Source organism: Pseudophryne corroboree, chromosome 4 (assembly GCF_028390025.1).
Source record: "Pseudophryne corroboree isolate aPseCor3 chromosome 4, aPseCor3.hap2, whole genome shotgun sequence".
Taxonomy (NCBI): Eukaryota; Metazoa; Chordata; class Amphibia; order Anura; family Myobatrachidae; genus Pseudophryne; species Pseudophryne corroboree.
The window spans coordinates 446,327,947-446,354,171 of NC_086447.1; the positions used below are offsets into that span (position 1 = coordinate 446,327,947).

A 26,225-nucleotide genomic window follows, 5' to 3' on the forward strand; every position below is an offset into this window, starting at 1 on the left:
AACTTTTTCTAAGCAGCTCTTTAGGAGAGCCACCTAGATTGCACCCTGCTCGGACGGGCACAAAAACCTAACTGAGGCTTGGAGGAGGGTCATAGGGGGAGGAGCCAGTACACACCACCTAGTGGTCAAACTTTTAAATTTTGTGCCCTGTCTCCTGCGGAGCCGCTATTCCCCATGGTCCTGACGGAGTCCCAGCATCCACTAGGACGTCAGAGAAAATTAGAATTACATCACAACATGATTTACTGTAGGTACATTTTTAAACCAAAACATTTGTTAAGGCACCTACTTTCCAGTCAGCTCATAATGTGGAAAATGCAGAGACGTACTGTAACTGTTTCTCCTTTTTTTGACAACTTGAGCTTATTATGGAATAGCTGAGCCCATATACATGAGTTAGTGTGGTAAAATGGCAACAACTGAAAGCTGTCAAATTAAGTAGACAGTTCCATTTAAGCAGGTAGCCACAGAACTTCAAACAAACTAATGCAATCAGACCAGTATACCATTTGTGCAATAACGGAGTATTTTATATGGGAAAGCAAAACTATATGTGCAAATAAACAAAGTACCCGTAAAGCTTCCAATCAAGATCAGTGAAATGAAACGTATAGAAACAGACGGCAGGGAAACAAGTGCTGAAGGGAAATGTATGCACATATTGCTATAGCTACCAACATAAGGGAAGATTTCAGTTTGAATCTACCATTTGAATTATACGCATTTGTCAGAAAGACTGAATTCCAGTGGTTACAGCACTCCAGAAAGACAGCTTTTTGACAGAAGTTTATAAATGACAAATAAATGGCCCCAACTTGCTAAATTGTGATAGATTCAGGAAATTGTACAATGGAAAGACCTTCTGTGTTTAGGATGATCCTACTAAAACCCTGTTTCTTTTCCATCATATATTCCTTAGTCTTTGCAAGGGACAGGTCACACGTGGTGCCCTACTCAACTTATGCACAAAATAAAAGAAACATTTCTGTTACTGTGATATAAATTATAGCAGACAAAATAATCACTTCTGTCATTGGGGCTAATTCAGACCTGATTGCAGCAGCAAACTTTTTCTCTAATGGGCAAAACCATGTGCAGTGCAGGGGGGCATATATAACATGTGCAGACAGAGTTAGATTTGGGTGGGGTGTGTTCAAACTGAAATCTAAATTGCAGTGTAAAAATAAAGCAGACAGTATTTACCCTGCACAGAAACAAAATAACCCACCCAAATCTAACTCTCTCTGCACATGTTATATCTGCCTCCCCTGCAGTGCACATGGTTTTGCCCATTATGGAAAGATTTTGCTGCTGCAATCAGGTCTGAATTAGGCCCATTATTAAATCTACTAACCTAATTAAAACCACTAATTTAGAATTTTGCAGCCAATTTAAAAAAATAAATACAAAAATTCCAAGAGTTTCATTTTTTCAGTTTGCCTCATAAGACTGTTTGTATTTAGGTTTACTTCTATTTAATTTTTGCATATTATTCAACAGCAGAATTTTTATGGTAATTTAAATTTCTTCATTAAAGAGATAACTTTTGTCTTAGTCCCTTTCATTTAATAAACTAGATGTTAGGATTCTTGGACTTGCTTAATATTGTGATTCTTAGACTTGCAGTGCCTGGCTAAAGTATTCACTCCCCTTGGCTTTTTACCTATTTTGTTACATTACAACCTGTAGTTTTTGTTTTTTATATGAATTTTATGCGATGGGTCTGTACAAAATAGTCTAAGTTGGTGAAGTGAAATGAGAAAAATTTATATAAGAAATTATTTTTATAAATAAAAATCTGAAATTGGCATGTGCATATGTGTTCACCCCCTTTGCTATGATGCCCCTCAAAAGTTCTGGTGCAACAAATTACCTTCAGAAGTCACATAATTAGTGAAATGAAGTCCACATGTGTGCAATCTAAGTGTCACATGATCTGTCAGTATAAACGCACCTTTTCTGAAAGGCCCCAGAGGCTGCAACACCACTAAGCAAGAGACATCACACCATGAAGACCAAGGAGCTCTCCAAACAAGTCAGAGACAAAGTTGTTGAGAAGTACAAGTCAGGGTTGGGTTATAAAAAAATATCCAAATCTTTTTATCCCTCAGAGCACCATCAAATCCATCATCTTCAAATGGAAAGAACATGGTACCACAACAAACCTGCCAAGAGAGGGCCGGCCACCAAAACTCACAGACTGGGCAAGGAGGGCATTAATCAGAGAGGCAGCACAGAGACAAAAGGTAACCTTGAAGGAGCTGCAGAGTTCCACAGCAGAGACTGGTGTATCTGCGCATGTGACCACAATAAGCCGTACACTCCATAAAGCTGGGCTTTATGGAAGAGTGGCCAGAAAAAAGCCTTTACTTAGTGTTAATAAGAAGGCACGTTTTGAGTTTGCCAAAAGGCATGTGGACGGCTCCCCTAATGTATGGAGGAAGGTGCTCTATTCAGATGAGACTAAAATTTAACTTTTCGGCCACCAAGGAAAATGCTATGTCTGGTACAAACCCAACACATCCCATCAGAGGCAGAACTCTGGGAGGCAACAGAGTCATCTGCCGCCGGACTCCTGCTCTGAAGGGGGGCACCTCTCCTCCCATTCTGTGACACCATTGAATTAAGTTAAATGATAGCTGCCGCTGTCTTTTCAGTGGCCGACTTCTTCACTGGTCCCTGCACCTTACAAATCACACCCACTTTATTATACTGAATATACACATTTTACAAGTGTCATACCCAGGATTAGAAACCAATACCTATTACACTGGATGCGGCACCTTACTGATGAAGCTGTTTGTTCCTGTATAGGAAATATGAGAATTCTAACTATATGAAGCTACTTCTCTGACAATTACACGTAACTTCATATAGTTAGAATTCTCATGCTTCCTCTACAGGAGCAAATAACACCATCAGCAAAGTGTCTGCTGTTAGTGTAACAGGTCATGGGTTCTAATCCTGGGTATGACTGCTAAGAAATGTGTGATTTAAAATAAAAGACAATTAAATGTATAAATACAGTATATACATTTTTTTCAGGACACTACACACACACACACACACACACACACACACACACACATATACACGCACACATACATACATATATTTATCTTAATATAGGAAATAGGGAAATAGGGGGGCACCAATACTTATCTTGCCTCCGGGCGACTGTGACGAACTTACACCACTGCATCCCATCACCCCAAGAACACAATCCCCGCAGAGTAGGAACAAGTAGGGAAGGAATCAAATGAGCAGGAAGTCAAGCAGAGTATCCACAGAAATGATCAGGACAAGAGTCAGGGGACAGTGGTTTATACTGCAGACATAAACTGTACCCAGCACTGAGGGAGTGGCAGAGAAGGGAAATAAAGGGTCGCACACCAATCAGCTACCTGACAGAGAGAGAGAGAGCAGTAATTACTTAAAGATGTGCAGCTGCACTGCTGCACGTTCCAGCAGAGTGTAACCGCCCTGCTTCCTGTTTGTCTAGCATTCGGGAACCCCATCTGTGTCCGGTATCCCGGTTGCCAAGCACCCGGCGGTTTCCTTGGGGCAGTGCGACCACCACATTGGGGTTGTTAGGTGCCGAGAGGGGACCAACAGCTCTTGCGGCCGTAAGAGACACTGCATCCCAGTCACCTTGCAACAACCGGGACTTGTGTCTGAAACGGACCGCATGGCGGACCGTAACACTAGACATATGTGCCTGTTTTCCTTTTGCATACCCTTTTCGCTTAGCAGATAACTATGTGTGGTTTATTTATTTATGTTACTAGGTTTTTTCATTTTCTATATCACTGTATTGGGTCTTTTAGTACAATCTCTTGTATTAAAGGGCTGTTTTTCATTTCTGACAGTTTTTCTTTACAGCATTGCATCCAACAGATTTACTACAGGCAAAACTGCTGCAATCCCGCCACAAAGTGACATTTTGAACAAATTATAATATTGAGTGACCATCAGTGTATTTACCATTATACAAGGTGTGGCTATTGAATAATGATACTGTTCTTGTAAAAAATAAGCCATACTGTGTGAGTTAAAAGGGACTAGGGGAACATTGACCTTGGACTGTCCCAAAATAGTTTTCCCAGTTTCACCCCTCTTGTGCAGATAGTTTGCTGTCACACAGCGTCTGACGAAGTTGTGTTTTTACTGGTCGGTATAAAAATGTTTAGTTTAATAGTATAGATATGTGTTTATGTAAATTTTTAAGTTAAATTTAAGAAAACACCCTCTGAATCTTTCCGTATGCTAACCGAGGCTTACAGGGCAGATGTATCTCATGAGCACGTGTGTTTGAGTGACACAAAAGATTAAGTGACTTCATGAGGACTTTGAAGATATGAATATCCTGGAAGTCCTTGGACGCTAAAAACAAACCTTACTCGGTGCATCATAGGGTAGGGCTCCATTCCAAACCTCTGTCTCTGTCTGTGCTGGGTGATACATCCATCCAATATGATTGCATTATGCAATGTGATCTGGGCATGATATTAGTGCCCAGGATTGCATTGCATACGTGATCATTGGCAAATGGACCCCACAGACTGTTGAATGGATAAGATCTTGGTTGCAGGATAAGAAACAGAGGGTTGTAATAAATGGAGTGCATTAACAGGAGGGAAAGGAGTACTGCAGGGATCTGTATTTGGGCCAGTGCTTTTTAATATCTTTGTTGGTGACATTGCAAATTTTATTGAAGGGAAAGTATGCCTTTCTCTAGCATCCATAAGAGATATTGGGGAGACTTAGGGGGTCAGACCTGATCGCTCGCTAGGGTTTTTTTGCACTGCTGCGAGCAGATAGTCGCCACCCATAGGGGAGTGTATTTTCGCTTTGCAAGTGTGCGATCGCATGTGCAGCCGCGCGGTACAAAAAAGTTTTGTGCAGTTTCTGAGTAGCTCAGAACTTACTCAGCCGATGCGATCACTTTAGCCTGTCTGGGGCCAGAACTGACGTCAGACACCCGCCCTACAAACAGTTGGATACGTCTGCGTTTTTTCAAACACTCCCAGAAAATGGTCAGTTGACACCAACAAACGCCTTCTTCCTGTCAATCTCCTTGCGATCGGCTGTGCGAACGGATTCTTTGTACAATCCATCGCTGTGCAATGATCCGCTTTGTACTTGTACGACGCGCCTGCGCATTTCGGTGCATATGCATGCACAGTTCTGATCAGCGCAGGACAGCGAAAAAAACCTAGCGTGCGATCAGGTCTGAATGACCCCCTTAGTATGATGGGGTATAGACGGGGTCCAAAGGAGCTGGTGCACTTTAAATGTCTTCACTGGGTATGCTGGCTCCTCCCCACTATGCCCCCTCCCACAGGCAGTTTAGAAAAAATTGCCCTCGGGAGAGGATGCACATCTCTGCAGCTCCAGAGAGTTTTCTTCAGTTTCTTTTAAACTTTTATTATTTTCGGTATGCTGTTTGGGCAACAGCATACCTGCACCGTGGGAGTTGGGGGGAACGGTCATTGGCCTTGCGAGGTGTCAGAGCTGCTTCCCCGCTGCAGGACTAACGTCCCGAGAGGTTGTTTGTACAGCGGGGCACTGCGCCTTAGCTGTCGCACTCGCAGCACGCCACACACCTCTAACAATAGCCTGAAGGTGACGACAGTGGTGAGTACAAACTGGGGGGCCCCGCTAGGGGGGTCCCCCAGTTCAAAGTGCAGCTGACATGCAGGGGAGGCATGCGGGGCCCTCCTGGGGGGGACCCGCTATAGCCCCCTGTGTACACTGGCTAGCGGTGGCTTAAACTAGCACTTGTGTGATGTTTTTAAGCTAATTGGGAGTCATTACCAGTATAAAAAACACTGTAGCTCTGGCACCATTGGGGGGGCGGAGCTACCTCAGAACGGAACCAGCAGTATTTTGGCGCCTTCCTCTACTTACAACAGCAGGCACACACAGCTCCTCCTGACACTCAGAAAACGGTGGAAAACTGGTACAGGGTGTAGCAAAGGGGGAGAGCCGCTATTGTACACAATCTGTGTTCTATAAAGGACAGTAATCATAGGTGTTTCACTGTGATATAACAGCTTACAGTCTCACTGGGGCTGTGTAGCTGGGGTGTGCTAGTCCCCTCTCTCTTTCTCCCTCTCACATACAGTAAGGGGCAGGCTTGCTAGTTATTACTTATCTGTGTATGTGATTGTGCTTTACTGTGAACATGGGTAAACACAACTATGCAGTGTATGCCACACCAGATTCTCTCCCTTATCATCTGATTCTGTATCATGTGAACAATGAAGCCAATCTTCACAACTCAGTGAGGGCGCTGGGGGAGAGGGTCAAAAGCCTTCCTGGCTAGGTGCCCTTAAAAATATGATGTCTGATATGTCATCACAACTCACTGCTAATACTTAAAAAACTCAGCTACTACAACAGGCTGTTGCAGACTTAGCTGCCAGGGCAGATATTACAGAGCCCCCCCCCACTCTAACTCAGGACCACAAAAGCGTGGTTTACCTGCTCTACTCTCTGATTCAGATGAAGATGTACAGGAGGATGGGGAGGACTTGGATCCCATTAGTGGGGATTCCACTTCTGCTCAGGGTATTGAACCCCTCATTCTGGCTATACGGGACGTGTTAAAACTCCCTCTAGAGGATACTGCATCACAGCAGTCATTTTTCTTTACACAGAACAAGCCTAATGTCACTTTCCCTGATTCTGCAGAGTTAGATGACCTGTTTAAGTTAGCCTGGAAAATCCAGACAAAAAATACCAAGTGTCAAAAAGATTTTTGCACCCTTTTCCATTTGCTCCTGAAGGTAGGAAATTCTGTGAAGAACCCCCGGGGGTTGACATATAAGTCTCTTGACTGTCTAAGAAGGCGGTGCTGCCTGCCCCGGGCTCCTTTACAACCTTTATGACTACACTTAAGTATATCTACACAGCAGCAGGTGTATCGTAAAGGCCGGTCATAGCGGGTTGCTGGATGACCCATGCCATTCACATGTGGGCTTCTCAAATTCAGGAGGGCCTCTCCGGCGATATGCCTCTTGTCACTGCGGTGACTCTCCTGAAGCACATTCAGGACATTGCACGCCTCCTGTATGACCCGCTCAAGGAGATGGGCAATACTAATGCTAGGACCTCTGCTATGGCAGTGTCGGTGCGCAGGGCCTTGTGGTTGTGTCAATGTGTAGCGGACACAGAGTCCAAGCGCAGTGTGAAATCTCTCCCCTTTTCTGGGGAATGGCTCTTCGGGGTTGGGTTGGATATGTGGATTTCTAAGGTTACTGAGGGGAAATCCACGTTTCTCCCCCTCTAGGGCCTCGCCGGCTAGGCATTCCTACCCGTGGCCGTCTGTTCAATCCTTTCGGTCTAACAGATTTCGATATAGTGCCAGAGGTGTCTTCAATGCGGCTAGAGGCACCAGAGGTAAGACAAGAAGACCTGTGAACATCGGTTCTCAAGAACAGAACACCAGTTCTGCTTTCACTAAGTCCTCAGCATGACGGTGCCCACCCACCCTGAGGGGTTTTCGAGGTGGGAGCTCAACTGCGCCATTTCAGCCGTGTCTGGGAGGGTTCCTGCCGAGATACCTGGGTCAAGGACCTCATTTCTCAGGGCTACAAGCTGGAGTTCGACGGTGCTCCTCCCCAACGATTTTTCAAATCAAGCTTACCAGCTTTGGAGGATACGCAAGTTACGTTGCAACAGGCCATCCAAAAGTTGGTCCAGTCCCACGTCATTGTTCCAATACCAATACAACAATGTGGAAAAGGTTATTACTCCAACCTATTTGTTGTACCGAAGCTGGACGGTTCGGTAAGGCCCATTTTGAATCTAAAGTCCTTGAACCCTTAGCTAAAGGTTTTCAAGTTCAAGATGGAATCCTTAAGAGCAGTGATTGCGGGCCTGGAAGAACAGGAATTCATGGTTTCCCTGGATATCAAGGACGCCTACCTTCATATTCCGATTTGGCCACCTCATCAGGCTTATCTGAGGTTTGCCCTACTGACGATCACTACCAGTTCCAGGCACTACCCTTTGGCCTGTCCACAGTTCCGAGGGTGTCCACAAAGGTAATGGCAGAGATGATGTTCCAGCTCCGGGTCCAGGGGGTCAATGTTGTCCCTTACCTGGATGATTTCCTGATAAAAGCAAGATCCAGGGAGCTTTTATTGCTCCAAATCGACCACACTATCCAACTTCTGTCAAACAATGGGTGGATTCTCAATTCACAGAAGTCCCACCTGGAGCCAACTCAGAGGCTCCTGTTCCTGGGGATGTTACTGGATACTGTAAGATTGTTGGGAAAGATGGTTGCCTCATACGAGGCGATCCAATATGGGAGTTTCCATGCCAGGACATTTCAACTGGATCTCCTGAGCAAGTGGTCCGGATCACATCTACAGATGCACCGGATGATACGACTGTAACCTCAGGCCAGGATTTCCCTCCTGTGGTGGCTGCAGTCTTCCAATCTCCTGGAAGGCCAGAGTTTCGGGATTCAGGATTGGATCCTCCTCATGACAGATGCGAGTCTGAGAGGATGGGGAGCTGTCACCCAAGAGGCTCAGTTCCAGGGCAAGTGGTCAGCTCATGAAGCCCTCCTTCCGATCAACATTCTGGAACTTCGGGCGATCTACAATGCTCTGCTTCAGGCCTCTCCTCTACTCAAGGATCACGCAATCCAAGTACAGTCGGACAATTGCACAGCAGTGGCGTACATCAATCGGCAAGGAGGGACAAAAAGCAGGGCTTTTTTTTTACCGGGTTTTTTTCGGTCTGTTTTTTTTAACCCTGTGGACTCTACATGGAACGAAGAGGACTGATCATCACTGGAAAATAGGTGAGTATTTTTTTCTCTCCAGGTTTCCAATTGGATTCTACTTGACAAAGGGACCGAGGGGCTCCGTGGGACACTAGGTAAGTATGTGTGAGTGTGTAAGTGTGAATGTATGTTAATTAAAGTTATACTGTCACGGTGTGTGTGTATTGTTTTTATTTGGGTATTTCTTTTGTTGTAGAACTACAAGTACCAGCGGGCCCGTTATGTCCCCGCATGCTAGTACTTGTGGTTCTCCAAGTACCAGTAAGCGGAGGAGGCTTGCTGGGACTTGTAGTTCTACAACAAAAAGACAATATTCTTTTTTTACACAAAGGCTATCAGCCTCCCATCCACCACCCAGGGTGGGGGGACAGCCTCGGGCTTCACTCCTGGTCCTTGGGTGCCTGGAGGGGGGGACCCCTTGATTTAAGGGGACCCCACTCCTCCAGGGTAATGCTATGGCCGCAGGGACTTATATAAAAGTGTCCCCCGGCTGTGGCATTATCTTCTCGGCTAGTGGAGCCTGGTGCTGGTTTTAAAAATATGGGGGACCTCTACGTCTTTTGTCCCCAAAATTTTTGGAACCAGGGCCAGCCCAAGAGCCCGGTGCTGGTTGTCTAAATACGGGGGGACCCTAGTCATTTCCCCCGGTATTTAAACAACCAGGGTCATCTGGTTATGCTTAGGAGGGAGGACACCAGGCAATTTTTTATTTTTTTATTTTAACTCTTTTAGACCCCTTGCCACAGATAAGCATTGATCCGTGCATGACTATCTGAACACACCACCAAAAAGCAGGTCTATTTTAAAACTGCTTTTTTTTTTTTAACGAATTCCATGCTTTCCCGGCAGTGTTTGGCTATTGTCAGCAGTGATTGTGTATACGAATTCTTAGTAAATTACCGAGTTGTATCAAATAACAGGCGTGTTTGACCGATGGTCTATTCAGTCGTATTTGTGAACTCAGCCGGGGCAAAAAATACGAATAGCTCCAACACTGCCGAGATTTGTGTTTAGTAAATTCCCGAGATGACATTTAGAAAAAACAAAAACAAACTCGGACAAAATCGGGACCTTAGTAAATATACCCCCAGGACTTACAGCGACTTTGTTTGATGGCATTGAGGTTGAGCGGAACATGCTAGCTCACAAGGGCCTTTCCAAAAGAGTCATTGCTACCATGGTTCAGGCAAGGGAACCTGTGACGTAAAAACACTATCATCATATCTGGAGACAATGGGGTATATTTACTAATATTCGTGTTTTAGCCGTTTTTAAGGGTGTTTGAACTCGAATGGTATCGGGTGCATTTTACTGCAACTTTTTGAATCCTGATACGGTCAGTTACTAAGCTGCCGAGTTTTGCACATGCGTTTTTTCCGATGTCGATGTGATTCGTAATGTCAGGCAGTGTTTTACGGGAGTGATGAGTAAAACACTGCCTGACAAAACACAAGGAATCCCGGCCGGATCTGTGAGATCCGTGCAGGGCTTCATTGTGCACCTTTTTAAAAAAAAAATTAAAATGTTAAAAATCAAGAAAAAAATTGCGTGGGGTCCCCCCTCCTAAGCACAACCAGCCTCGGGCTCTTTGAGCCGGTCCTGGTTGCAAAAATATGGGGGAAAAATGGTCAGGGGTTCCCTCATATTTTAACAACCAGCACCGGGCTCTGCGCATGGTCCTGGTGCCAAAAATACGGGGGACAAAAAGCGTAGGGGTCCCCCGTATTTTTAATACCAGCACCGGGCTCCACTAGTCAGAGAGATAATGCCACAGCCGGGGGACACTTTTATATAGGTCCCTGCGGCCCTGGCATTAAATCACTAACTAGTCACCCCTGGCCAGGGTACCCTGGAGGAGTGGGAACCCCTTAAATCAAGGGGTCCCACCCCTCCAGCCACCCAAGGGCCAGGGGTGAAGCCCGACCCATCCAATGGTGGGAACTTTGCGGTCAGCGGTGAGGTTACTTTCGGTCAACCGCTGACTGCAAAGTTCCCACCAGTGGATACAATGGAGCGCATAGGCGCTACATTGTATCTCTGCCGTGTGCAGCCTCACAGACACTACAGGAGAACACAGCCAATCAGGAGAGTGCCACGTCGTGGCGCTCCCTGATTGGCTGAAGGGACCCTCTTTGACAGGAGTCAGGGCGGGTCCTGGTAGTCGGGGAAAGGGGTCCCATGTGTAAACATGGGGCCCCTTTCAGTGCGTGGTCGGGTTTCCGTTTTTTTGTTTTGCCAAGTACGTGGATTATACAAAGAAGACAAGCAACACTGGATTATGTGAGTATAATTTTTTTCACAGGTACCCCAAGGATTCTACATGGAGAAGAGGACCGAGCCTCGTGTGAACATAGGTAAGTATGTATGTTTGGAGGTGTGCATGTATGTAATAAACTTATACTGTCACGGTGTGTGTGTCCTGTTTTTTGTTGGGTATTTTTTTAGTAGTAGTACTACAGGTGCCAGCGGGCCCGGTTTTCCACCGCATGCTGGTACTTGTGGTTCTCCAAGTACCAGCTTGCGGGGGAGGCTTGCTGGGACTTGTAGTACTGCTACTAAAAACAATATTCTAATTTTTTACACAAGGCTATCAGCCCCCCATCCGCCGCCCTTGGATGGGGGGGACAGCCTCAGGCTTCACCCCTGGCCCTTGGGTGGCTGGAGGGGTGGGACCCCTTGATTTAAGGGGTTCCCACTCCTCCAGGGTACCCCGGCCAGGGGTGACTAGTTAGTGATTTAATGCCAGGGCCGCAGGGACCTATATATTAAAGTGTGCCCCGGCTGTGGCATTATCTCTCTGACTAGTGGAGCCCGGTGCTGGTTCCAAAAATACGGGGGTGCCCTACGCTTTTTGTCCCCCGTATTTTTGGCACCAGGACCATGCGCATAGCCCGGTGCTGGTTGTTAAAATATGGGGGAACCCCTGTCAATTTTATCCCCATATTTTTGCAACCAGGACCGGCTCAAAGAGCCCGAGGCTGGTTGTGCTTAGGAGGGGGGACCCCACGCAATTTTTTTTTCTGTTTTTACACTAAACACACCCTTTCCCAAAGATAACCATGGCCCTCATTCCGAGTTGATCGGTCGCAAGGCGAATTTAGCAGAGTTACACACGCTAAGCCGCCGCCTACTGGGAGTGAATCTTAGCTTCTTAAAATTGCGACCGATGTATTCGCAATATTGCGATTACTAACTACTCGCTCATTTGAGTGCATTGCTGCCCAGAGTTCGACAGGATTAGGTTTCAGAGTACTTCTCATCTACCGGCCACCTGGAGATGGAAAGATATTTCTACAAGAAATTGCAGACACTGTTGCTGGCCTGGTTCTGGAACATCAAAGATGGCTCATCCTCGGGGATTTCAATGCATGGGTGGATGATGAGCTCTCACGCCTTGGCCAAGACCTCCTGTGCACAATGAATGGTCTGGGCTTCACACAGATAATTCCCTCTGCCACACATAAAAGTGGTCACACTCTTGATCTTGTCTTTCAGATTGGATTAGAAGTCACTGACCTAAAAATAAACCCAGTCATCTGGTCAGACCACTACTCCCTCTGGTTCTCAGTTGCAACCCCTCAAATAAGATCTCTGCCCGTGGAGTTGACCAGATACCGTCCAAGGAGGGGTATGACTCCCCAGGCTCTTGCAGCAAATATGGATCTCTCTGCTATACTGGGTGCCTGTGAAGATCCCTGTTCCCTAGTCCGTTATTATAATAGGGATGTTAAGGCTGCAATTGATATTATCGCCCCTGTGCGTATAAGACCTCGTAAACCACATCGTCAAGCTCCATGGTACGACAACAGTGTTAGTGAGCTCAAGAAAAGGGGGCGTAGACTGGAAAGACGATGGAGGAAGACTAACCTAGTGGATGACAAAATAAAACTAATAAAGCATAACGAAGAATATCAATCGACAATCACTCGCAAGAAATCACAGTTCCTGTCAAATGAGATCACAGCAGCAAACAATAGGCCAGCTCAACTTTTCCGCACAGTGGAGATGCTGTGCAAGCCAGCATGCCTGCAGACTGATGAGACCCTTTCCCAAGCAAGATGCAACGAGTTTGCAAACTTCTTTGCAGATAAAATATCCACCATCCGGGCTGGAATATCCACAGTGCCATCAAAGGAGAGCCAAACTACAAAGCCTGCCAATATAAGCTACCTGCCTTCATGGACCAGCTTTGACCCAGTGGATGTAAAGGACACTGCTGAAATTGCTCGGATTTTGCGTCCCACCACCTGTGGTCTGGACCCAGCCTCAACCAAGCTTCTAATAGGTTGTACGGATATAATCGGTCCTGTCTTTGCAAAAATTGTTCAATGCTCTTTGCAGACAGGCATTTTTCCTGGACCCCTAAAGGAAGCAATTGTTAGACCACTTCTTAAAAAACCTAATTTAGATCCCGACTGCATGTCCAACTACAGACCGGTATCAAACCTTCCTTTCCTAGGAAAGGTTATTGAGAAAGTGGTTGCAAATCAACTGGAAACTCGCCTGACAACCCATGATATTTATGATCCATTTCAATCAGGATTCAGGAGAAGACATAGCACTGAAACAGCCCTGGTGTGTGTGTTAAATGATCTTCTGATGGCAAAAGACAGAGGTGACTGTTCAATATTAATCCTTCTGGATCTCTCGGCAGCATTTGATACCGTGGACCACGGGCTTCTGATTGAGCGACTGATACACTTCTGTGGTCTGGATGGCACAGTCCTAAACTGGTTCAAATCATTTCTCACAGGCAGGTCACAGAGAGTATCATCTGGATTATACTCATCACCACCAGTGCCATTGCCATGTGGTGTCCCACAAGGTTCTATACTATCCCCCATGCTTTTTGCAGTATACATGCTCCCATTGGGCGAAATAATCAGGCGCCATGGCCTGGTCTACCATTGCTATGCAGATGATACACAACTGTACTTGTCCTTTGCTCCGGGCACTGATAACCCAGTAGCAACCCTGAATGGCTGTCTAGCTGAACTACAGGAGTGGATGAGCGCCAGTTGGCTGCGACTGAACCCGGATAAAACAGAGGTCCTTATAATACGACCGCAACATCAAAGGACAAGACTGCAGCATAGCCAACCAACTGGACTTACACTCGGGGATTCAGAATTACAGACCAGTGATCATGTGCGGAATCTTGGCGTTGTCCTGGATGATGGCTTGACACTTAAACATCAGATATCAGCCACAATCAAATCCTCATTCTTTCACCTGAGGAACATAGCCAGAATCAAGCACTTAATTCCCTCAGATGATATGCCAAAAGTCATACATGCATTTGTATCATCTCGATTAGACTACTGTAATGCCCTCTACCTTGGTCTACCAGCAAAAGAATTGCAACGCTTACAGCTGGTGCAAAACACAGCTGCCAGGCTGTTAACCAACCAGCCCCGTTCCAGCCACATAACACCCATCCTCTACTCCCTTCACTGGCTGCCTGTAAGATGGCGAATCCTCTTCAAGATTGGCTTACTGAGTTTCAAAGCATTACATGACCAAGGCCCAAGGTACCTGAAACAGCTTCTGATCCCATACTGCCCCACTCGATTACTGCGATCTGTAGATGAAGGACTTTTAGCAGTACCTAGAATCTACCGTAATTCATCTGGGGGTCGAGCTTTTAGTCATGCGGCTCCGACTCTATGGAACTCACTTCCCAGCACAGTGCGAGAGGCCCCAACTATAGAATCCTTCAAAAGTAGACTCAAGACTTTCCTGTTTACTCAAGCATTTCCATAGTATCTCTTTTAGTATCTTCATGTTTCTGTATTTTATGAAAAATGTACTTCATTATTTTTCTGTACTATATTATGCTGTGTATCTGTTAAGCGCCTTGAGTCCTATTGGAGAAAGAGCGCTATATAAATAAAATTATTATTATTATTATTATTATTACTTAGCAGTTTCAGAGTAGCTTCAGACTTACTCTGCCTGTGCGATCAGTTCAGTGCTTGTCGTTCCTGGTTGACGTCACAAACACACCCAGCGTTCGCCCAGGCACTCCCACCGTTTCTCCGGCCACTCCTGCGTTTTTTCCGGAAACGGTAGCGTTTTCAGCCACACGCCCCTGAAACGCCGTGTTTCCGCCCAGTAACACCCATTTCCTGTCAATCACATTACGATCGCCGGAGCGATGAAAAAGCCGTGAGTAAAATTACTTTCTACATAGCAAAGTTACTTGGCGCAGTCGCAGTGCGAACATTGCGCATGCGTACTAAGCGGATTTTCATTGCGATGCGATGAAAAATACCGAGCGAACAACTCGGAATGAGGGCCCATGCACAGATCTCACTGATCCGTGCATGGTTATCCAAACTCGACTGGAAAAAGCAGGTCTATTTTTTTGCTGCTTTTTTTAACGATTCACAAAAAAATAGACCCGCACTTGAGCACTCAGAGACTAACACCCAAATACGAATGAATTGTGAATACCTGTATTGTATGAAATAACAGCTGCGTTTGACCGATGGTCTATTCATTCGTATTTCAGAACTTTGCCGTTAAATCCATTACGAATAGACCAGGCACTGCCGAGATTTGTGCTTAGTGAATTCCCGGATTGGGACTTTGAAAAAAAAACACAAATCGGACAAACTCGATTTTTTAGTAAATCTTGGCCAATATGTCTCTTGGTGCGAGGAGCGCTCGTATCTGCCTGCGGAGTCCCACTTGGGACGTTTCCTCCATTTCCTGCAGGCTGGTGTGGATAAGGGCTTACGTCTGGGTTCCATTAAGGTCTAGTTTTCATCCCTCTCAATTTTCTTCCAGAAGAAATTGGCAGTATTTCCAGAAGTTCAGACCCCCTTGCAACGAGTACTTCATATTCAACCTCCTTTTGTGCTGCCCACGGTACCCAGGGATTTGAATGTAGTGTTGGAATTTCTACAGTTCTCCTGGTATGAACCTCTGATGATGGTAGAAGATAAGTACCTCACGTGGAAGACGGTGATGTTACTGGCCCTGGCTTCTGCTAGGCGTGTCTCAGAATTGGGGGCTTTATAGTGTAGAAGCCCTTACTTGGTCTTCTATGAGGACAGAGCGGAGCTCAGGACTAGGCAGCAGTTCCTGCTGAAGGTTGTCTCTGCGTTCCACCTGAATCAACCTATTGTGGTTCTGTCAAGTTCTGGCATTTCTGCTCCTCCAGAGGCATTGGATGCTGTGCGAGCCTTGAATAATCTATGTCAAGAGAACAGCCCACATCAGAAAGACGGATTCCTTGTTCATGCTCTAGGATGCACAGTAAAAGGGTTGCCCTGATTCAAAGCAGTCCATTGTTCGTTGGCTTAGACTGACTATCCAACAGGCCTATGTGTCGGCAGCCTTGCCTGTTCCTAAGTCTCTAAAAGAGGCCCACTCTACAAGATCGTGGGCTCTTCCTGGGTGGCTGCCCGTGGAGTATCGGCCTTGCAATTATGCCGAGCTGCTAGCTGGTTGGGGAAGAACACTTTTGTTAAGTTCTACAAGTTTGTTACCCTGGCCAAAGAGGATACCCAGTTTGGGTAGGTGGTGCTGCAGCAGTCTCCGCACGTTCCAGCATGTTCTGGAAGCTTTGGGACGTCCCCATTGTAGTAAGTCTCCCCAATATCTTTTATGGATGCTAGAGAAAATAGGATTTTAATTACCTAATGGTAAATCCTTTTCTTCTAGTCCATAAGGTATATTGGGCGCCCGCCTCAGTGCGTTAACTTTTCTGCAGGTTGTCTTTTCTATAGTTACCTGTTCAGCTGTTGCTGTTTGGTTACCAGCCATTGCTGGTTGTTTTATGTTCGTGGTGTGCTGGTGTATAAAACTCACCACTCATTGTTGTTATGTTCCTTCTCTCATGTATGTAATTTCTCCTTTGGGCACTGTTTTACCTATAACTGCCTGTGGGAGGGGGCATAGAGGTGAAGAGCCAGCACACCCAGTGGAGAAATTTAAAGTGCACCGGCTCCTTTGGACCCCATCGTACTAAGTCTCCCCAATATCCCTTATGGACTATGAGAAAAGGATTTACCGGTAGGTAATTCAAATCCTATTTTTTGCAGATAACACAAAGGTATGCAACAGGGTAGACACATCAAGAGGAGTAAAACATATGATTTAGGATCCAGGTAGACTATAGGAATGGGCAACTACAATTTAATGTAAAAAATGCTAAATCATGCACTTGGGTCTCAAAAACCCAAAGGCTAAATACAGGGCCGGTGCTAGGGTGTTTGGCGCCCTCCTGCAAACTATACATTTTCCGCCCTCCTACAAATACAGATGTGGCCACTCTCATCCTGCTCACAAGCAGCAACATCACGCTTGTGACTAGCCATGGCAAGCTGTGTCTCGCTCACGGTAGCGCACACACCAGGCGATCCTATGGATCGTGGGTGCATGCACACCCACGGGCACACTTATTGTGGAAAACTAGTTGCATTTGCCGCAATTAGAGGCAGTGGCCAGTGCGTGATAATGAGAGGTAGAGGGTGAATACAGAGGGTGATGCAGAGAGGGTGAGTCACTGGGTGACAGGAGAGAGAGGTGACAGGGAAAGGGTGAGAATCAGTTGGGGACAGGGAGAGTGTAACAGGAGAGAGAGGTGATGGGGAGAGGATGAGAGCCAGTGGGTGACAGGGAGAGGGTGACAGGAAGAGGGTGAGAGTTAGTGGATGACAGGAGAAAGAGGTTATGGGGAGAAGGTGAGTGACAGGGAGATGGCGAGAGTTAGTTGGTGACAGGGAGATGGTGTAAGGAGAAATAGGTTATGAGGAGAAGGGTGAGTGTCAGTGACAGGGAGAGATGACGGGGAGACAGTAAAAGTTAGTGGGTGATAGGAAAAAGGTGACGGCCAGGGACAGGCAGTGGCTGACAGGTAGTGGGAAACTGCATCAATTAAAAAAGCAAAAAAAAACAAACACACACATAATTATGCTACTCCCTCCCACACACACACATTAATATACCACCCCCTTGCCAGCACACATTTATACTACCCCCTTCCCAGCGCACATTAATATACCACTCTCTTCCCAGCGCACCTTAATATACCACCCCCTTCCCAGCGCACATTAATATACCCCCTCCCCAGCACACATTTTTACTACCCCCAGCATACATTAATATACCCCCAGCACACATTTATACTACCCCCAGCATACATTAATATACTCCCAGCACACATTTATACTACCCACAGCATACATTAATATACCCCCAGCACACATTTATACTACCCCCAGCATACATTAATATACTAGCAGCACACATTTATACTACCCCAGCATACATTATTATACCCCCCAGCACACATTTATACTACCCCCAGCATACATTAATATACCCCCCAGCACACATTTATACTACCCCCAGCAATATACCGCCTCCCCCCAAGCACACATTTATATGCTACTTTCCCTAGTGTATCAGCACATCACTGTACATGAGTGTCTGCTCTTCTGTATTGTAATGGTACAACCGGCTGCTGTACCTGCTGGGCTGCTCATATTCTTGTCTGAGGCTCCTCCAGTCCAGTGCACTGTGCAGTCACATGTGCACAATCATGTGACTTCCTGTTCTTGCTTCTAATCAGGAAGTACTGTAGGCTCAGCAGTCTCAGAGCATCGGGACTGGCTGCCCGACATCTGCAATGAGCGCAGTGCATCACATGGCTGCAGATAAAAATGGACTCCGAAAATGGCAGAGAGCCCCTATCTAAATGCGCCCCTGATGGTATGGGGATGGGGCATCTGGCGGGTGATGAAGACTGCTGTGTCTTTAGTGATAAGGAAAGGGGGCGGGGCCAGGCAACGCTGCAGTCCATCTGTCATCCTGCGGGCTGGAGCTGGGAGGAGCCAGGAGGAAAGGGAACAGTGGAGGACCCTGGGCTGAAACGAGTCAGACTAAACTGAAGAGCTTCTTATGCTGCCGGTGCCGCTGCTGGCTGTCATACAGAGTGACAGGCATAGGCTGCGGCAGCAGGCACCAACACTTGAAAGTGCACATCACTAAGCTGTAGTAGCAGAGCGGGGAGAGAGCCTCTTGTGTCCAGCGCCTCCCTGCTTTGCAGACTTCGCTGAGTGGGTAGCGCCGACTCTGGCTAAATATAATATCATGGGTACTATAATGGAAATTACAGAGTAGGAAAGGAATTTAGGAGTCACCATTTCAGATGACTTGAAGACAGGTAAGCATTGTAACAAAGCAATGAGACAGGCAAGTCAGATACTTGGTTGCATAGGTAGAGGAATCAGTAGCAGGAAATAATAAGTAATAAGGCCAATGTATAGGTCATTGGTACAGCCTCATCTAGAATATGATGTCCAGTTCTGGAGGCCATATCTACAGAAGAATATAAATACTTTAGTGACTGTAAAAAGAAGGGCAACCAAAATGGTGCATGACCTACAACACAAAACTTACCAGGAAAGGTACAGAAGGGAAACATTCTTCGAAGGAAGAGAAGTATTAGAACATGAGGACATGCACTTAGACTGGTGGGAGGTAGGTTCAGAGGAAATTTGAGGAAAAATGACCTCACACAAAGGGTAGTGGATAAGTGAAATAGCCTCCCATCGTGGTGGTAGAGGCTAAGACAGTACAGCAATTTAAACACACTTGGCATAGGCATAAGATTATCCTTACAAAGACCTAAAGAACAAATAGGGTTGAAGTTACTAAAAGTATATCAGAAAAAGGGCAGACTAGATGGGCAAAGAGGTTCTTATCTGCCGTCAAATTCTTTGTTTCTATGTAAGATCTAGATCACTGTAAAGCTGGACATACACTTGTCCGATATGGCTTCTTTTCACCAGATTCCGACGGATTGGGCTGAGAAATCGAATGAAAAGTAGTCAAATCGGATGTGTTTGACATCCGATCCAATGCGTGGTCCCATGCGGAGTCAGAGATTGGATGTGCTGCACATCCGACCATGACTCCGGCAGTGGTGAACGGGATTGCATGCGATATGTCACATGCAAAAGAACCGCATGCGATCCTGCCGCCTGGGAAACTCAAGGGGCATCGGCTGCAATTTCTCCCATAGGAGATTGACACTGGTTCATTACAGTCAGTAACATCTAGAGTGGTGGGCATCATTCAACCAACATTCTCGTGTTGTAATTATTTACATACTTACAGTTACACCTGCTGAGTGAAAAGTGAGAAGATCAGTCTTAATAGTAGAAAAAATGGACAGGTAGAACAAAACATAGATATAGCAATTATCACTTGTAACATTATAGCACACGTGTGACAAATAAGCTTACTTTATTCAATAAGTAGAAAAAGTCACAGATTGATTGAAGATGCTGAAATGCCATTTTTGTTGTTTATCTGTGGTTCAAATGCAGCCATTCAATTTCTGATCTGGATTTCATGTTTTGTGGTTTTCCAGTAATGCAAGAAAAATATAAAGAGTTTTTAAGTCTTTCTTGGCAGATACAAATGACACAATCACTGTATGCTTAGTAATAAAGTCCTAGGAGTGTGTATGGGCACACAGTAACTAATGCTGAGTAACATGTACACCTGTTATTGGATGGTGACTTTTGCACTGCACATGCTGCGGAGCTGAGCACACAGCACATCTGGAACAAAGCAGAGTCATACACATTTGGAGCTCATACACACTTGACACTTAAACACTTAACTGACAATTAATTTTGCCAAAAACCGCTCTGAAATTGTCGGGTTTTGTATAGTGATGTGCACCGGACATTTTTCGGGTTTTGGTTTTGGATTCGGTTCCGCGGCCGTGTTTTGGATTCGGACGCGTTTTGGCAAAACCTCACCGAAATTTTTTTGTCGGATTCGGGTGTGTTTTGGATTCGGGGTGTTTTTTACAAAAAACCTTAAAAAACAGCTTAAATCATAGAATTTGGGGTCATTTTGATCCCATAGTTTTATTAACCTCAATAACCATAATTTCCACTCATTTCCAGTCTATTCTGAACACCTCACAATATTATTTTTAGTCCTAAAATTTGCACCGAGGTCGCTGGATGGCTAAGCTAAGCGACACAAGTGGCCGACACAAACACCTGGCCCATCTAGGAGTGGCACTGCAGTGTCAGGCAGGATGGCACTTCAAAAAAATAGTCCCCAAACAGCACATGATGCAAAGAAAAAAAGAGGCGCACCAAGGTCGCTGTGTGACTAAGCTAAGCGACACAAGTGGCCGACACAAACACCTGGCCCATCTAGGAGTGGCACCGCAGTGTCAGGCAGGATGGTACTTAAAAAAAATTGTCCCCAAACAGCACATGATGCAAAGAAAAAAAGAGGCGCACCAAGGTCGCTGTGTGACTAAGCTAAGCGACACAAGTGGCTGACACAAACACCTGGCCCATCTAGGAGTGTCACTGCAGTGTCAGGCAGGATGGCACTTCAAAAAAATTGTCCCCAAACAGCACATGATGCAAAGAAAAATGAAAGAAAAAAGAGGTGCAAGATGGAATTGTCCTTGGGCCCTCCCACCCACCCTTATGTTGTATAAACAGGACATGCACACTTTAACGAACCCATCATTTCAGCGACAGGGTCTGCCACACGACTGTGACTGAAATGACTGGTTGGTTTGGGCCCCCACCAAAAAAAGAAGCAATCAATCTCTCCTTGCACAAACTGGCTCTACAGAGGCAAGATGTCCACCTCATCATCATCCTCCGATTCCTCACCCCTTTCACTGTGTACATCCCCCTCCTCACAGATTATTAATTCGTCCCCACTGGAATCCACCATCTCAGGTCCCTGTGTACTTTGTGGAGGCAATTGCTGCTGGTGAATGTCTCCACGGAGGAATTGATTATAATTCATTTTGATGAACATCATCTTCTCCACATTTTCTGGAAGTAACCTCGTACGCCGATTGCTGACAAGGTGAGCGGCTGCACTAAACACTCTTTCGGAGTACACACTGGAGGGAGGGCAACTTAGGTAGAATAAAGCCAGTTTGTGCAAGGGCCTCCAAATTGCCTCTTTTTCCTGCCAGTATACGTACGGACTGTCTGACGTGCCTACTTGGATGCGGTCACTCATATAATCCTCCACCATTCTTTCAATGGTGAGAGAATCATATGAAGTGACAGCAGACGACATGTCAGTAATCGTTGGCAGGTCCTTCAGTCTGGACCAGATGTCAGCACTCGCTCCAGACTGCCCTGCATCACCGCCAGCGGGTGGGCTCGGAATTCTTAGCCTTTTCCTCGCACCCCCAGTTGCGGGAGAATGTGAAGGAGGAGATGTTGACGGGTCACGTTCCGCTTGACTTGACAATTTTCTCACCAGCAGGTCTTTGAACCTCTGTAGACTTGTGTCTGCCGGAAAGAGAGATACAACGTAGGTTTTAAATCTAGGATCGAGCACGGTGGCCAAAATGTAGTGCTCTGATTTCAACAGATTGACCACCCGTGATTCCTGGTTAAGCGAATTAAGGGCTCCATCCACAAGTCCCACATGCCTAGCGGAATCGCTCTGTTTTAGCTCCTCCTTCAATGTCTCCAGCTTCTTCTGCAAAAGCCTGATGAGGGGAATGACCTGACTCAGGCTGGCAGTGTCTGAACTGACTTCACGTGTGGCAAGTTCAAAGGGTTGCAGAACCTTGCACAACGTTGAAATCATTCTCCACTGCGCATGAGTCAGGTGCATTCCCCCTCCTTTGCCTATATCGTGGCCAGATGTATAGGCTTGAATGGCCTTTTGCTGCTCCTCCATCCTCTGAAGCATATAGAGGGTTGAATTCCACCTCGTTACCACCTCTTGCTTCAGATGATGGCAGGGCAGGTTCAGGATTGTTTGGTGGTGCTCCAGTCTTCTGTACGCGGTGGCTGAATGCCGAAAGTGGCCCGCAATTCTTCGGGCCACCGACAGCATCTCTTGCACGCCCCTGTCGTTTTATAAATAATTCTGCACCACCAAATTCAATGTATGTGCAAAACATGGGACGTGCTGGAATTTGCCCAGATGTAATGCACGCACAATATTGGTGGCGTTGTCCGATGTCACAAATCCCCAGGAGAGTCCAATTGGGGTAAGCCATTCTGCGATGATCTATCTCAGTTTCCGTAAGAGGTTGTCAGCTGTGCGCCTCTTCTGGAAAGCGGTGATACAAAGCGTAGCCTGCCTAGGAACGAGTTGGCGTTTGCGAGATGCTGCTACTGGTGCCGCCGCTGCTGTTCTTGCTGCGGGAGGCAATACATCTACCCAGTGGGCTGTCACAGTCATATAGTCCTGAGTCTGCCCTGCTCCACTTGTCCACATGTCCGTGGTTAAGTGGACATTGGGTACAACTGCATTTTTTAGGACACTGGTGAGTCTTTTTCTGAGGTCTGTGTACATTTTCGGTATCGCCTGCCTAGAGAAATGGAACCTAGATGGTATTTGGTACCGGGGACACAGTACCTCAATCAAGTCTCTAGTTGCCTCTGAATTAACGGTGGATACCGGAACCACGTTTCTCACCGCCCAGGCTGCCAAGGCCTGAGTTATCTGCTTTGCAGCAGGATGACTGCTGTGATATTTCATCTTCCTCGCAAAGGACTGTTGGACAGTCAATTGCTTACTGGAAGTAGTACAAGTGGTCTTCCGACTTCCCCTCTGGGATGACGATCGACTCCCAGCAGCTACAAAAGCAGCGCCAGCAGCAGTAGGCGTTACACTCAAGGATGCATCGGAGGAATCCCAGGCAGGAGAGGACTCGTCAGACTTGCCAGTGACATGGCCTGCAGGACTATTGGCTTTCCTGGGTAAGGAGGAAATTGACACTGAGGGAGTTGGTGGTGTGGTTTGCAGGAGCTTGGTTACAAGAGGAAGGGATTTAGTGGTCAGTGGACTGCTTCCGCTGTCACCCAAAGTTTTTGAACTTGTCACTGACTTATGATGAATGCGCTGTAGGTGACGTATAAGGGAGGATGTTCCGAGGTGGTTAACGTCCTTACCCCTACTTATTACAGCTTGACAAAGGCAACACACGGCTTGACACCTGTTGTCCGCATTTGTGTTGAAATAATTCCACACCGAAGAGCTGATTTTTTTTGTATTTTGACCAGGCATGTCAATGGCCATATTCGTCCCACGGACAACAGGTGTCTCCCCGGGTGCCTGACTTAAACAAACCACCTCACCATCAGAATCCTCCTTGTCAATTTCCTCCCCAGCGCCAGCAACACCCATATCCTCATCCTGGTGTACTTCAACAGTGACATCTTCAATTTGACTATCAGGAACTGGACTGCGGGTGCTCCTTCCAGCACTTGCAGGGGGCGTGCAAATGGTGGAAGGCGCCACCTCTTCCCATCCAGTGTTGGGAAGGTCAGGCATCGCAACCAACACAATTGGACTCTCCTTGGGTATTTGTGATTTAGAAGAACGCACAGTTCTTTGCTGTGCTTTTGCCAGCTTAAGTCTTTTCATTTTTCTAGCGAGAGGATGAGTGCTTCCATCCTCATGTGAAGCTGAACCACTAGCCATGAACATAGGCCAGGGCCTCAGCCGTTCCTTGCCACTCCGTGTCGTAAATGGCATATTGGCAAGTTTACGCTTCTCCTCAGACGCTTTTAATTTTGATTTTTGGGTCATTTTACTGAACTTTGGTTTTTTGGATTTTACATGCTCTCTACTATGACATTGGGCATCGGCCTTGGCAGACGACGTTGATGGCATTTCATAATCTCGGCCATGACTAGTGGCAGCAGCTTCAGCACGAGGTGGAAGTGGATCTTGATCTTTCCCTATTTTAACCTCCACATTTTTGTTCTCCATTTTTTAATGTGTGGAATTATATGCCAGTAACTATCAATAGCAATGGCCTACTACTATATATACTGCGCACAACTGAAATGCACCACAGGTATGGATGGATAGTATACTTGACGACACAGAGGTAGTGTTACGCACACCAGTGCTAACAGGAGTATACCGGTGTATGAACAGAGAGGGAAGCGAAGCAAATGAACTCACAGACAGTATAACATAACATACACAGGAGGTGATGGAATAACTAATAAACACAAAGTGAACGGAGAAGCCCAAAGGCTCAGGAATTGGGTGTCTCCCTAGTGTCAGGAATGCTCAGATGGAATAGAGCGGACAATGAAGCGATGTGTAGTGATTTAACATGTGGAGCACCTGAAATGATGTTGCTAAGAGCAACAGAAAAAACCCCAAAGGGTTACCAATGGGTGTGGGAATAAACTCCTTGGTCAGAGATAGAAATATAGACACAAGGAGAGTATCCACAATCCTAACCCCCACTTGCAGGGCACAGGTTCAGCTTACTGCCACTAAACTGACACCTGGACGCCCTGCACAGTGAGGGAGGATTAAGCAAGCAGGTCTGAGAGTACAGCCGCAAACCTGCTGGGTTCACAGAATAGCAAAAGAACCCCAGCAGGTCAAACAACTGACTCCAGTCTTACTGCTAGGTCCGGATTGGCAGAATGAAGTACCGAATCCCAAGGCCTATTCGCAGTAAGCAACAAGTAAATACAAAGTCACACAGTACTAGCTAACTCTCTGGAACTGACTAACAAACAAAGATTCAGCAGCATTTGCCTAGCCTGAGAGGATGGTTTATATAGCAGGTGCTGTCCACGCCCCACTCAGACCTCACAGACTGTAAGCACAAAATCAGCGCCGGATTCCCTGCCGTGCACAGAGCCTGTAACCACTACACAGTAAAAACCCGGACCGGAGTATCAGCTGCGCTCAGGTTACTTCGCTAACACTTGCCTCCCGGTTGCCATGGCGACGTGGCAGCACAGAGCAGGAGATCCTAACAGTACCCCCCCTCTGACGAGGGGTCAAAGAACCTCTACCACCGGGTTTATCGGGGAACTGCGAGAAGAAAGAGCGTATCAGTCTGGGGGCATGAAGATCACAACTGCGCACCCACGACCGCTCCTCCGGGCCATACCCCTTCCAGTGCACCAAAAATGACAGCCGACCCCGAACCATCTTGGAGTCAAGGCCCCTTTCAACCACAAACTCCCTCTGACCCCGTATCAGAAGAGGAGAAGGTCTTCCACTGGAAGAAGGATTACTAACCGCAAGTTTTAAAAGGGAACAATGAAATGTTTTATTGATACCCAATGAACGGGGCAGATCTAACTGAAATGCCACCGGATTGATAACCCTGGTGATCTTATAAGGGCCGATGAACCGGGGACCAAACTTATGAGATGGCTGTCTCAACTTCAAATTCTTGGTGGACAACCAGACGAAGTCTCCTAATTTGAAGCTGCAGGGTCTTCTCCGCTTATCAAAAACCCTTTTGGTCACTAATGACACAGACACAAGGGCTTTCTTCACTTTCCTCCAAATACCCCTAAGGACCGAAACAGCAGAGGAACCACCAGACGTGGAATCCAGGGGGTCAAAAGAATTGGCCTTAGGATGATGCCCATACACACAAAGGAAGGGAGAGATCCCT

The 26,225-nt window shown here is 46.4% G+C and overlaps 1 protein-coding gene and 1 long non-coding RNA gene across 4 annotated transcripts in view; one reads left to right on the plus strand and one right to left on the minus strand.

Annotated features, from left to right (window-relative positions):
• The window catches only part of LOC134909734 (uncharacterized), a 79,651-nt gene that overhangs the window by 36,213 nt on the left and 17,213 nt on the right, over positions 1-26,225 (minus strand). For 2 of the 3 annotated variants that reach the window (XM_063916941.1, XM_063916939.1), the window contains exon 2: positions 20,065-20,164. The exons of the other annotated variant lie outside the window; for it this stretch is intronic. The gene's annotated coding sequence lies outside the window, so the exon portion shown is untranslated. The remainder of the gene's footprint in view (positions 1-20,064; positions 20,165-26,225) is intronic. 3 annotated transcript variants of the gene reach the window in all.
• Positions 2,117-26,225, plus strand: part of LOC134909735 (uncharacterized) — a 41,354-nt gene continuing 17,245 nt past the window's right edge. The window contains exons 1-2 of the long non-coding RNA XR_010176014.1: positions 2,117-2,246; positions 3,883-3,995. This is a non-coding gene — a long non-coding RNA (uncharacterized LOC134909735). The remainder of the gene's footprint in view (positions 2,247-3,882; positions 3,996-26,225) is intronic.